This window comes from Tupaia chinensis, unplaced genomic scaffold (genome assembly GCF_000334495.1).
Source record: "Tupaia chinensis unplaced genomic scaffold, TupChi_1.0 Scaffold000101_1, whole genome shotgun sequence".
Taxonomy (NCBI): domain Eukaryota; kingdom Metazoa; phylum Chordata; class Mammalia; order Scandentia; family Tupaiidae; genus Tupaia; species Tupaia belangeri.
In genome coordinates, this window is record NW_006159565.1 from 1327875 (window position 1) to 1338328 (window position 10454).

The following is a 10454-nucleotide window of genomic DNA, read 5'->3' on the forward strand; positions in this document are numbered from 1 at the left end:
CAGGAACAAAGAAAAATGCAAGTCATGAGGACACTATGAGTATTGTATAGGATCTCCCTCTCTGTTGCCAGTCAGATAGGTCCGCAGAATACATTCCTGTGAACAGTAAATAAGCAGAATTATTCAAAAAGAGTCCTAAGTGGCTAACTCTGTCCAACTTGAACAAGTAGTCAAGCAGCCATTTGATGACTGGAGTGACTCACATATTCTGTGTTCGCACAAAAAATAGCACAAACTGAAACTTCGAACTTTTGTTCCTGAACCATTGAGTCTGCGACCTGCATCAACCAATTGGAACTGAACAACTTTCAACCCTTCATTTGCATAGAGAACCTAAATGGGAACCTAGAAGGGAATCTTTCCCCCACAAAATCAGTTCCCTCTTTTGTTTCAGTAAAGCATGCTGTTGGCTTAGGCCAGGGGCTATATCTTCCTGGTTTGCAAACTTACAGAAATAAAGTCTCCTTTACTCTCAAATCTCTTTTCAGGGAAATTTGTTAACAATTTAAAGAAGAGAGAATCAGAGTGTCATCTGATAACTATTGGCAATTTAATTAGCTCACCTAAACACAAAGCCTTTCTTATTCTTTTTGGAAACAAAACCCTTATAGAAACTAATATGGTTAGATCTTTCTTCAAAATACATATTTGGCTAAGAAGATAACTAAGCCTAATATGGCAATCCAGCAGCCCTACTGGCCTCAGAACTTGATCAGACTGGTTGGAATCATACTAACTACAATAGGCTAGTCATTTCTTTTCTTTTCTTTCCTTCTTTTTTTTTTTTTTCTGGAGAGGTTTTTGCTATAGGGAACGTGCACTCACCAGAAAGAGAGCAACAGAGAGACAGAAAGCAAGAAATCACCCCTCAGGGGGAATGGCCATGCCTCAATCCGGTCTCCTCCATTCTCCTCTTGGGATCTTGGGCACGCACACGTGCCCGGCATGAGTTTAAGCCACTGGGTCCGGGACTTGAGATGCGATCGACTACGTGAGAGTCCAGCGACATAGCCATGACACTAACTGCTGGTCCCAGTATCCAAGCCTTTTCATGTTACAAAGTGTTACCTTCTGTGGAATTAAAGGATTGAAAGAATATGTTTTCTGTTATTTCTATTTGCAGAGCAAGATCACTTACAAGGTTAGGGTACCGTGCTAGCTAATTTTAGTTCCAAGAAATGACTAGCCTACGGGACCAGCAGTGCCAGCGTCTTGTTATGGCTGAATAGTATTCCACGGAGTATATGTGCCATACTTTTTTCAATCCATTCATCTGTTTGTGGACATTTGGGTTGGTTCCATGTCTTAGTAATCGTGAATAATGCCACAATAAATATACATGTGCAAGCGCTTTGCCAACTGAGCATTCTCCTGTCCTTTGGGTAGATAACCAGGAATGGAATTGCTGGATCATATGGCAGTTCTGTTTGAAGGTCTTTGAGAAACCTCCATGTTGTTCTCCACAATGGCTGGGACAACTTACATTCCCACTAACAATGGAGGAGAGTTCCTCTTTCACCACATCCCCACCAGCACTTATCACTTTCTGTTTTTTTAATCTTCACCATTCTGACTGAAGTTAGGTGGTATCTCATTGTAGTTTTGATCTGCATCTCCCATATGATGAGAGATGTTGGGCACTTTTTCATACACTTTTTGGCTGTTCATATGTCTTCCTTAGAGAGTTGTTTATTCAGCTCATTTTCCCTCAAACTATAAAATTACTGGTAGAAAACACTGGGGAAACTCTGGGAAACATTGGGGTAGACAAAGACTTCTTAAGCAAGACCCCCAATGCATAGGCAGTAATTCCCAAAATAGACAAGTAAGATTACATCAAGTTAAGTTTCTGCACAGCAAAGGACACAGTAATTAGTGTGAATTGACAACCCTTGGAGTGGAGAAAAATTTTGTAAACTATGCCTCAGATAAGGGACTAATAACCAGAATACACAAGGAACTCAAGCAGCTTACTCAGAAGAAAATGATTAGCCACATTAAAAAATGGGAAAGTGAGCTGAATAAGCATCATGCTCTTTTTAAAATCTTCTCTAAGTGCTTAGGTAGGAAGATGACCAAGATCCAGAAACTGTTCCAATCAAAGATAGACAAATAAGCAGATCATTACTATACATCCAAGGAAAAGTAAGTAGATCAGTATGAGAAATTTGGTTTCCTGATCAACAGCAAATGGTTTATCTTCTCAGTTTCCTTAGTAATAAGTCAAAGACGAATCTCCAGTTATATTCAGGGAAGCATTTGGCTCAGATATCTGTAAAATAGACTCTCCAGGGACTCAAGGGACACCATTAGTCTGATTATTTCCATTATTTTACTGTAAGTCCTGCTGGTATTTATCCTCTAAACCCTGCCCTGACTTCAGCTGGCCAAGTTCATGGTATAAAGAGGCAGCTGTGCTCTGGAATGATTTGCAAATTAGACTCAAACTTCACAGGCTACAATCTGAGTGCACAAATAAATAAATAAGTGAAAGCAAGATTATTTGTCTGCAACTCAGCTCTCAAGTTCTTAGTCTCAGTAGGGTAAATTTGATCTTGACAATTTGAGGTGACCAGGTGGTATCTGAGTTTTTGTGGCTGGAAACAGGGTAGCAGGCAACTTGTATTGGCCTCAAGTTTTATTGGCAGTGATGAACAGGGAGGCAGTTCTATAAACATCTTACCTTGATATTGAAGGAGGTAAGCACTTTATCCCAACGTCATTGTATGTTGGTTGGGCTGTATGCCTGCTACACTGAGCCATGTGCCAAGCACTGAACAGGTGGTGAGACAAGTAGGGCTGGAATTTTTTTTTAAAGAGCAATTTTTGGTATAGGGCACATAAGCTCACCAGAGAGACAGAAAGTGAGAAATCACCCCACAGGGGGGGTATGGCCATGCTGCAATCCCTTCTCCTCCATTTTCCTCTTGGAATTTTGGGCACAAAAGTACACACACCCAGCATGAGTTTAAGCCACCAGATCTGGGATTCAAACAGTAGTCAACTACTTGGGAGACCAGCGACATAACCATTTTGCCATCTGCTGGTTCCAGGGCTGGCTTACTTGAATTCCCACTTTATAGTTGGGAAAACAGAAGCTCTGTTTTTCGAAGCAATTAAACTATGAAACCAAGGCAGGAAGTCAGATCTTGTGATTCCAAATTGTGCATCAGGATGCCTGTTTGGATTCCAAGGGGGTTCCTGAAAACTGGCAGGTTGTGTCAGCCTCACATTGGACAAATATTTCCTTTTACACTTTGTAGAATCCTTCCACTGTAGCTGCAAAATGCTCCAGAGCTGGTAGCAATCATAAAAACAATATGCACATCCTTTTACCTATTACTAAATTGTGTATTCATTGATCTCATGGTATCAGCAGAAAGGCAGTTTTTGCAAGTAGTTTTGATATGTTGCAATCATAGTCATTTGAGTTTTCAGGGAAGCAGAAAGTACGAGGTGATGAAACAACTGAGTGAAAGAAAAATTGTAAAATGTTAGGCAAATTCCAGATGACACATAGAAGGGAGTTAATGAAATAGTAAGTACAAGATGAAGAAGAGATGAATGTTGCAGGGTGTTTTCCAAGAAGTGGGCAAAAATGTCTGCCCCACCAGAATATCTGAAAGTAAGCCCAGTCTGGTGGTGCAGCCGGTAGCAAACTGAACTGCAATGCTGAAAGCCACGTGGCAGACCACAGATTTGAATTCCCTGGTCAACCTGAAAACTTGCTGGATATATACCCAAGATCCTGATGAGCTGGAAGGCTGTGGAAAGGGGAAAGTTCTGATATGTTGCAATCATAGTCATTTGAGTTTTCAGGAAAGCATGAGAAAACCCTATTGAGAATGCTTCTCACTCTCCCTGTCCTCTCTGGTGAATGTGTTCTCCATCATAAATAAAAAATTTTAAGTAAACTTTAAATATATATATTATACACACACACACACACACACACACATATGAAAGTAGAAATAAACTATCAACCTTAAAAACAAAACAAGAACAAAAAAAATATTAAAAATTCTCTCAAGTGACTCTAACATGCAGCCAGGAATGAGAATCACTGATGTACATTTGCTATATATTGCATGGATTTTCTCCTTAAAAGCAAGAAGTTTGTCTTGTTTGAACAAGCATACAGGCTGACATATCACTGACACTTAGTAAATGTTTGTTGAATGAATAGACAGATGGAATAAAATGTGTGAAGGGTAATGAATCAAGAGGAGGCTAGCAAGGAATAGCCTGGAAAACCCAAATGAAAATTAGCAGCAAGCTAAAGAATGAACATCTTTTAAGCTGGTAACTAACTGGTAAGCTAGTAACTAAGATAACTCTGGGGAAATGATCAAGTTATGAGAACAATAACCAACATGGAGTTGACTGCTCACATGAAGCATCCAACCAATTCATGATAAAATAAATGAACACCCCATTTAGGAAAGTCTATTTATTTAATTGGGGTAGAGGGGTGGTGAAGAGGAAATTCACTGATTCAGAGACAAGAGAAATAAAATAGCTTCCTATGTAGAATGAACCTAGAATTACTGTGACTTGAGAGTCTAGAAACTTCTGTTGACATTGCTACCCAGTGGACCAGTCTTAACAGAGAGCAGTAGAGAAGGCGGAAGATGTGGCTGGTCCCAATCTTGGTCACACATCTGAAAGAAGTGAGCAGTTCTCAGGCCTCATTAGGAGGAAATTGTTTCTTGACGTCATCACTGTTTCATAAAATATTGATATTTCCTATCATACCAATTATAAGATAAATTACTAAGCAAAAAATATGACTATGATATATGACTTGGAATATAAAAATCATACCTCCAAAGATGCATGCCCATGAGGGCAAAGGTGTAATCAACCATTTCTTGTTTATTTAATATTCATTTGCTACTTCTGTATTCATTTGCTCAAATGCAAGCAGTTACTAGCAGTTAGTTACTAGCAGTTAAGTAGTAGCACATGCTGGGTTGGGGGGGGTGGAGGTTGAGAGCGATTTTTGCAATAGGGCATGTGTGCTCGCCAGAGAAACAGAGAGAGAGAGACAGAAAGTGAAAAATCATCTCCCAGGGGGAATAGCCACATCACAATCCCTTCTCCTCCATTCTCCTCTCAGGATTTTGGACACACACACACATGTGCCCAGTGTGAGTTTTAATCCACAGGGTCTGGAACTCAAATCACAGTATTGTGAGAGCCCAGCAATGAAACCATTACAGCCTCTGCTGATCCTGCTGGTTATTTTTTTAAACTTTTGAAATAAAGACCTAAACACAAAAATATCACATCCACTAATTTAGTATTTTCTAAGAATTATGAAAACCATTAGCTGAAATATTATAAAAATATGGTAGCTCATAAGAAAACATAATCTGGGGAGCCAGCAGTTAGCGTAATGGCTCTGTCGCTGGACTCCCACGTAGTCGACCGTGGTTCGTGTCCCTGACCCGGTGGCTTAAAACTCACGCCGGGCGCGTGTGCGTGCGTGCCCAAGATCCCGAGAGGAGAATGGAGGAGAAGGGATTGCGGCGTGACCATCCCCCCTGGGGGGTGATTTCTCGCTTTCTGTCTCTATGTCTCTGTCTGTCTGGCGAGCGCACGCGCCCTACAGTGAAAATCTCTCAAAAAAAAAAAGAAAACATAATCTAACAAAATTGCCTCAAGAAGAAAGAGGAATATTTTTAGTCCTGAAACTCTTCTTTAAAAATTAAGCAAAAGCAAAATAGCCCCACTAAGAACCAGCAGTTAGCATAATGGCTATGTTGCTGGACTCCCATGTAGTCAACCGTGGTTCCCGTCCCGAACCCGGTGGCTTAAAACTCACGCCGGGCACATGTGCGTGCGAGCCCAAGATCCCGAGAGGAAAATGGAGGAGAAGGGATTGCAGCGTGGCCATCCCCCCTGGGGGTGATTTCTCGCTTTCTGTCTCTCTGTCTCTCTTTGTCTTTCTGGCGAGCACATGCGCCCTATAACAAAATCCTCTCAAAAAAAAAAAATAGTCCCACTAGGAAAACATGATGTCCTGACAGTTTTAAAATAACTTTCAAAAAATAAGCCAACAAAACAAACAAATAAAACACAAGAAGGGAGGACCTGATACAAATTTTGTGTTACTATTTTATTAGGGAATACAATCCAAGGGCAGAAGAGTGAAGGCTAAAGGACAATCAACACAAGAGTTCTTTATCAGGCTAGCCAATACTTGATATCAAAAATGATTGATTACTTTATTGGAAAAAAAGGATCTTCTGAAGGGTCATATGACCTGAACATATAGACAGTCTATCAATGAAAGGAAGAGGGGGAAATGTATTCATTGGTCACCCTCTCACATTGGTCAAATATCCTTCTCACAGGATATTGACTCCCCAAAATGACTGTGTTAAGGTAATCTGGAAGGTTGAAAGGTATTGTCCAGCAACATAGGCAAATTAAGTTGAAATCCATAAAAAGTTGGTCCCTGCAGTGATAGCTGGAACTGAACAAGTGATCAAAGACCAGGATAGGTAGATTAGTTATTTATTGCTGATAACAAGTTATTTCCCAAAAAATTGGAACCTAAAACAACAAATATTTATTATCTCACAGTTTCTTGGGTTTGGAATCCAAATGTGGCTCAGCTAGATATGTCTGGCTCAAGCTCACTCATGAGGTTACAATATGCTACTAGTCTTGACTCAGGAAGGATGCACTTCCAAGCTCAGTCACAGGGTCATTCACAGGATTCAGTTCCTCATAAGCTCATGGACTCAGTTACTTGCTGGCTGTTATCCAGAGGCATCCCTCCTTTGCCGCAGGCAGCTTACAACATGGCATCTGGCTCTCCTTAGAGTAAGCAAGTGGGAGAGGGTGTCCAAGGTGAAAGAGAGTCTTTTTATAACTTAATATTGGAAGGGACATTCCATCTCTTTTACCATATTATATTCATTGGAAGCAAACCATTAGATCCAGCCCACACTCAAGGACATAATACTTGAAGGCAGGGACCATTGACAATCATCTAGAAACTGCTACAAAGCTGAAGCCAAGAGAATCTCAAGTGTCACATAAGATCAACCAGAGAATTGAAAAAGATGTCTAGCCCAATTCATTCACGCAACAGCAACATGATCCAAATCAAACCAAAAGGAGGACAATAAAGTAAGATGGATTTCCAGGCTCACTCATAAGCATCAGAGCAAAAAATCATGAACAAATATTAGCAAAAATCCAGCTGTAATCAAAAGAGGATACCCCATGACTGAGTTGGATTTAACACTGAAACTCAAAGATGGTTAACAGAGAAAAAAATGTAAATACCAACGATCACATCAACAAATTAAAAGAGAAGAGGGTATTATTATCACAATAGCTTCAAGAAAAGCATTTGAAAATATTCAGCTCCCATGTAAGATATTTTAAAAATCTTAACTACTAATAGCAGGGAATTCCCTTAATCTGCTACAAGTATTATATTTGTTTGTTGGGGCTGCTGCCACAGACTGAACGGCAATAAATAATAGACATTTATTTTCTCACAATGCTGGAAGATGAAGTTTGAGGGTAAGGTATGGGCAGGGTTATTTCTCCTGAGGCCTCTCCCCTGGGCTTGTAGATGGCTTCTTCTTCCTGTGTGCTCATGGTCTCCCTCTCTGCATGTCTGTGCCCTGGTCTCCTCTTCTCAGAAAGACAACAGTCAGATCGGATTAGGACCTACCCCAGCGACTTCCTTTTAATTTATTTATCTCTTTAAAGGCCCTGTCTTCAAATATAGTAACATTCTGAGGTACTGTAGATTAAGGCATAATCCACATATGGATTAACATATAAATTAACATATAAATTTTGAGGGAACACAATTCAGCCCATAACAAGTATCTACCAAAAATCCTAAGAAAAACACCATCCCTAATAGTATCAGAGCATTATACTCATACTATTTTAATGTTTCATGAGGTTTATGTATTACCTTTCCAAAAATAGTAACTTTCTTAAAATGAAGACAATCTCATCAATTAATTTACCTTTTTATAAATGGCAAGAACAGCATTATTCATTTTTGTCAGGAATACATCTTGTGGAACACAGGTGAATATGGGAGAAAGTTTAAAACTCACTGAAAAAAGTTAATATTTTCTATCTTATGAGACTTTCAGAAGTGACCAGCTTTCTAGAATAGCAGGGGCAGAGGGCCAGCAGGTTCGTTCAGCTGAGACCACCTAGAGTCACAAGCTGGAGCTCTTAATCTTAAATTGGGACATGGGACCTTTAACTCAGTATGCTCACAATATTGTACCACTACCACCTTTGTTATCTAGTTCTAAAACATTTCCAGCACTCCAAAGTAGGTTACCTTTATTTGAGATTTCAGGGTTTGTCTAGGTCAGGACAGATATTCTATAACATTTAGGGACAAAGTATCCTCTTTCTACATCTTTGTAGAAATGTAGAAAGAAGTAAAATGGGTGTTTGGATGGATAAATAGCTGATAGAGCAAACCACTCATTGTAAAATCTAGGTGATGGGTACCTGCGTGTTTACTACACAATTTTTTAAATTTTCTGTTCAGGTTATCTGGTTTTGAAATTTGGCATTATGGGAGGACATAATTAGCAGTATATATATCTAAATATTGTATATATATTTAATATGTACTTATTTATATTTAGAATATATTTAAATTTTCTATAGGACGTGTGTGTGCACTGCAGGGAGAGAGAGAAAATGAAAAGGCACCCACCAGGGCTGTGGCATGCAACAATCCCCTCTCCTCTATTCTTCTCTCAGGATTTTGGGCATGCACACACATGTACCTGCTGTGTTTTTCAAGCCACCAGGTCCAGGACTCAAGCTGTGCAATCAGCCATGTGGGATCCAGCTGTTTAACCACCATACCACTGGCTGGCACAGCAATATTTTTCAGGAATTTAAATATCTTTCAAAAATTTTCCCTCTTCTCCCTTCTCCTGGTCAGACATCGCAGGCCAAGTTAATAGCCAGAGCCTCCCAACCGATCACCTTTCAAAGGTTGTCCTTCCAAAAGGCACATCTAATCAGGATCTTCCCACAGGCCAGAATCTCCTGTTCCTCATGGGCAGGCTGGCTAGTGGTCACTGCCCAAGCTGCATTCCCAGCTCCCCTTCTCAGGTTTTTCCCCTCATCACATGGGACTCTGCAGGTCCCTGCATACCCCAGCATCATCACAGCTCCCCATTTCTCTCATTCTGCCACACCTGCCCATACACTCTCACGAACATCTCCTCATCTTTAAGATTCCACTCAGAAACTTAAATGCAGTGAGCTGAATTAACGCATTTACTTCTGAAGCCTCCTGAAGACCCACTAACATGGACTAACAGGAATTTAAAAGGTATAAATTCCCAAAGAACAAGAAAGGGAAAACCAGCCACAATCAACCGAGACAGTTAATATAACCAAGAGCCATCAGACTTGTGCTTGTTCAGACCCAATTCTAAGCACCCTCCTTTAGTCTGCAGAATTACCTTATGCAGCAGACTCTCTTGTGATCACCACCCTCTTTTACACATGAAAAACCTGAGGCACAGACAGGTTAAGCCATTGGAGCAAAGTCACACAGACAGAGCCAGGATCATAGTATAGGCGATCTGACCCAGAGTCTGGCCCATCACCAGCCCCCAATGTCTTCCCTGAGAGTTCAGGGACTCAGCAGCACAGAGAAACCTGAAACTGAAGTCCACAGCACTTGGGGGACCAGAGCAAGTAGCTTTGCTGGAGCCCAGAAAGTCTCGGGAACTGAATGCACCAAGGACCTCTGCAGTTAGGAGGTATAAGTGGGCTGAAGACACAGAGTTGTTTAAAGTCTTTACAACAAATTATTAGACTTCCAGATTCCCTCCTGCGCTGAGTTAAATAGTGTCTCTACCCCCACCCCCACAAAATTCATGTCCACGGGCAACCTCAGAAAGTGACCTTATTGGAATAGGGTCTTTGCTTATGTAATTAGTTAAGATGAGATCATGCTGGAACAGGGTAGGCTCTAAAGTCAGTGACAAGCACCCTTACAAGAGTCACACATAAAGGGAAGATAGCGGTATAAAGATGGAGACACAGATCAGATTGCTTTTGCCACCAGCCAAGAACACCAGGGATAGCTGGCAACCACCAGAAGGCAGAAAGAGGCATGCAACAGATTCTCCCTCAGAACCTCCAGTAGGAACCAACCCCACCGACACCTTGATCTTGGAGCTCTGGGCCTCCAGAATTGTGAGAGGATAAATGTCTTTCAAAACCCCATTTTCATGGTTCTTCATTACAGTGGCCTTAGGGAACTAACGCAGTCACCACCCAACTCAGCCACATCACAGGCCTCTGATCTCGTCTACCAGAAAGATCAAAATAGTCATCATACATTCCTCATAAGACTATTGTCATGATTAAGAAAATGCATGACCTAGCCTTAGTTAAGTGACTGTCACAGATTTAGCTTGCAA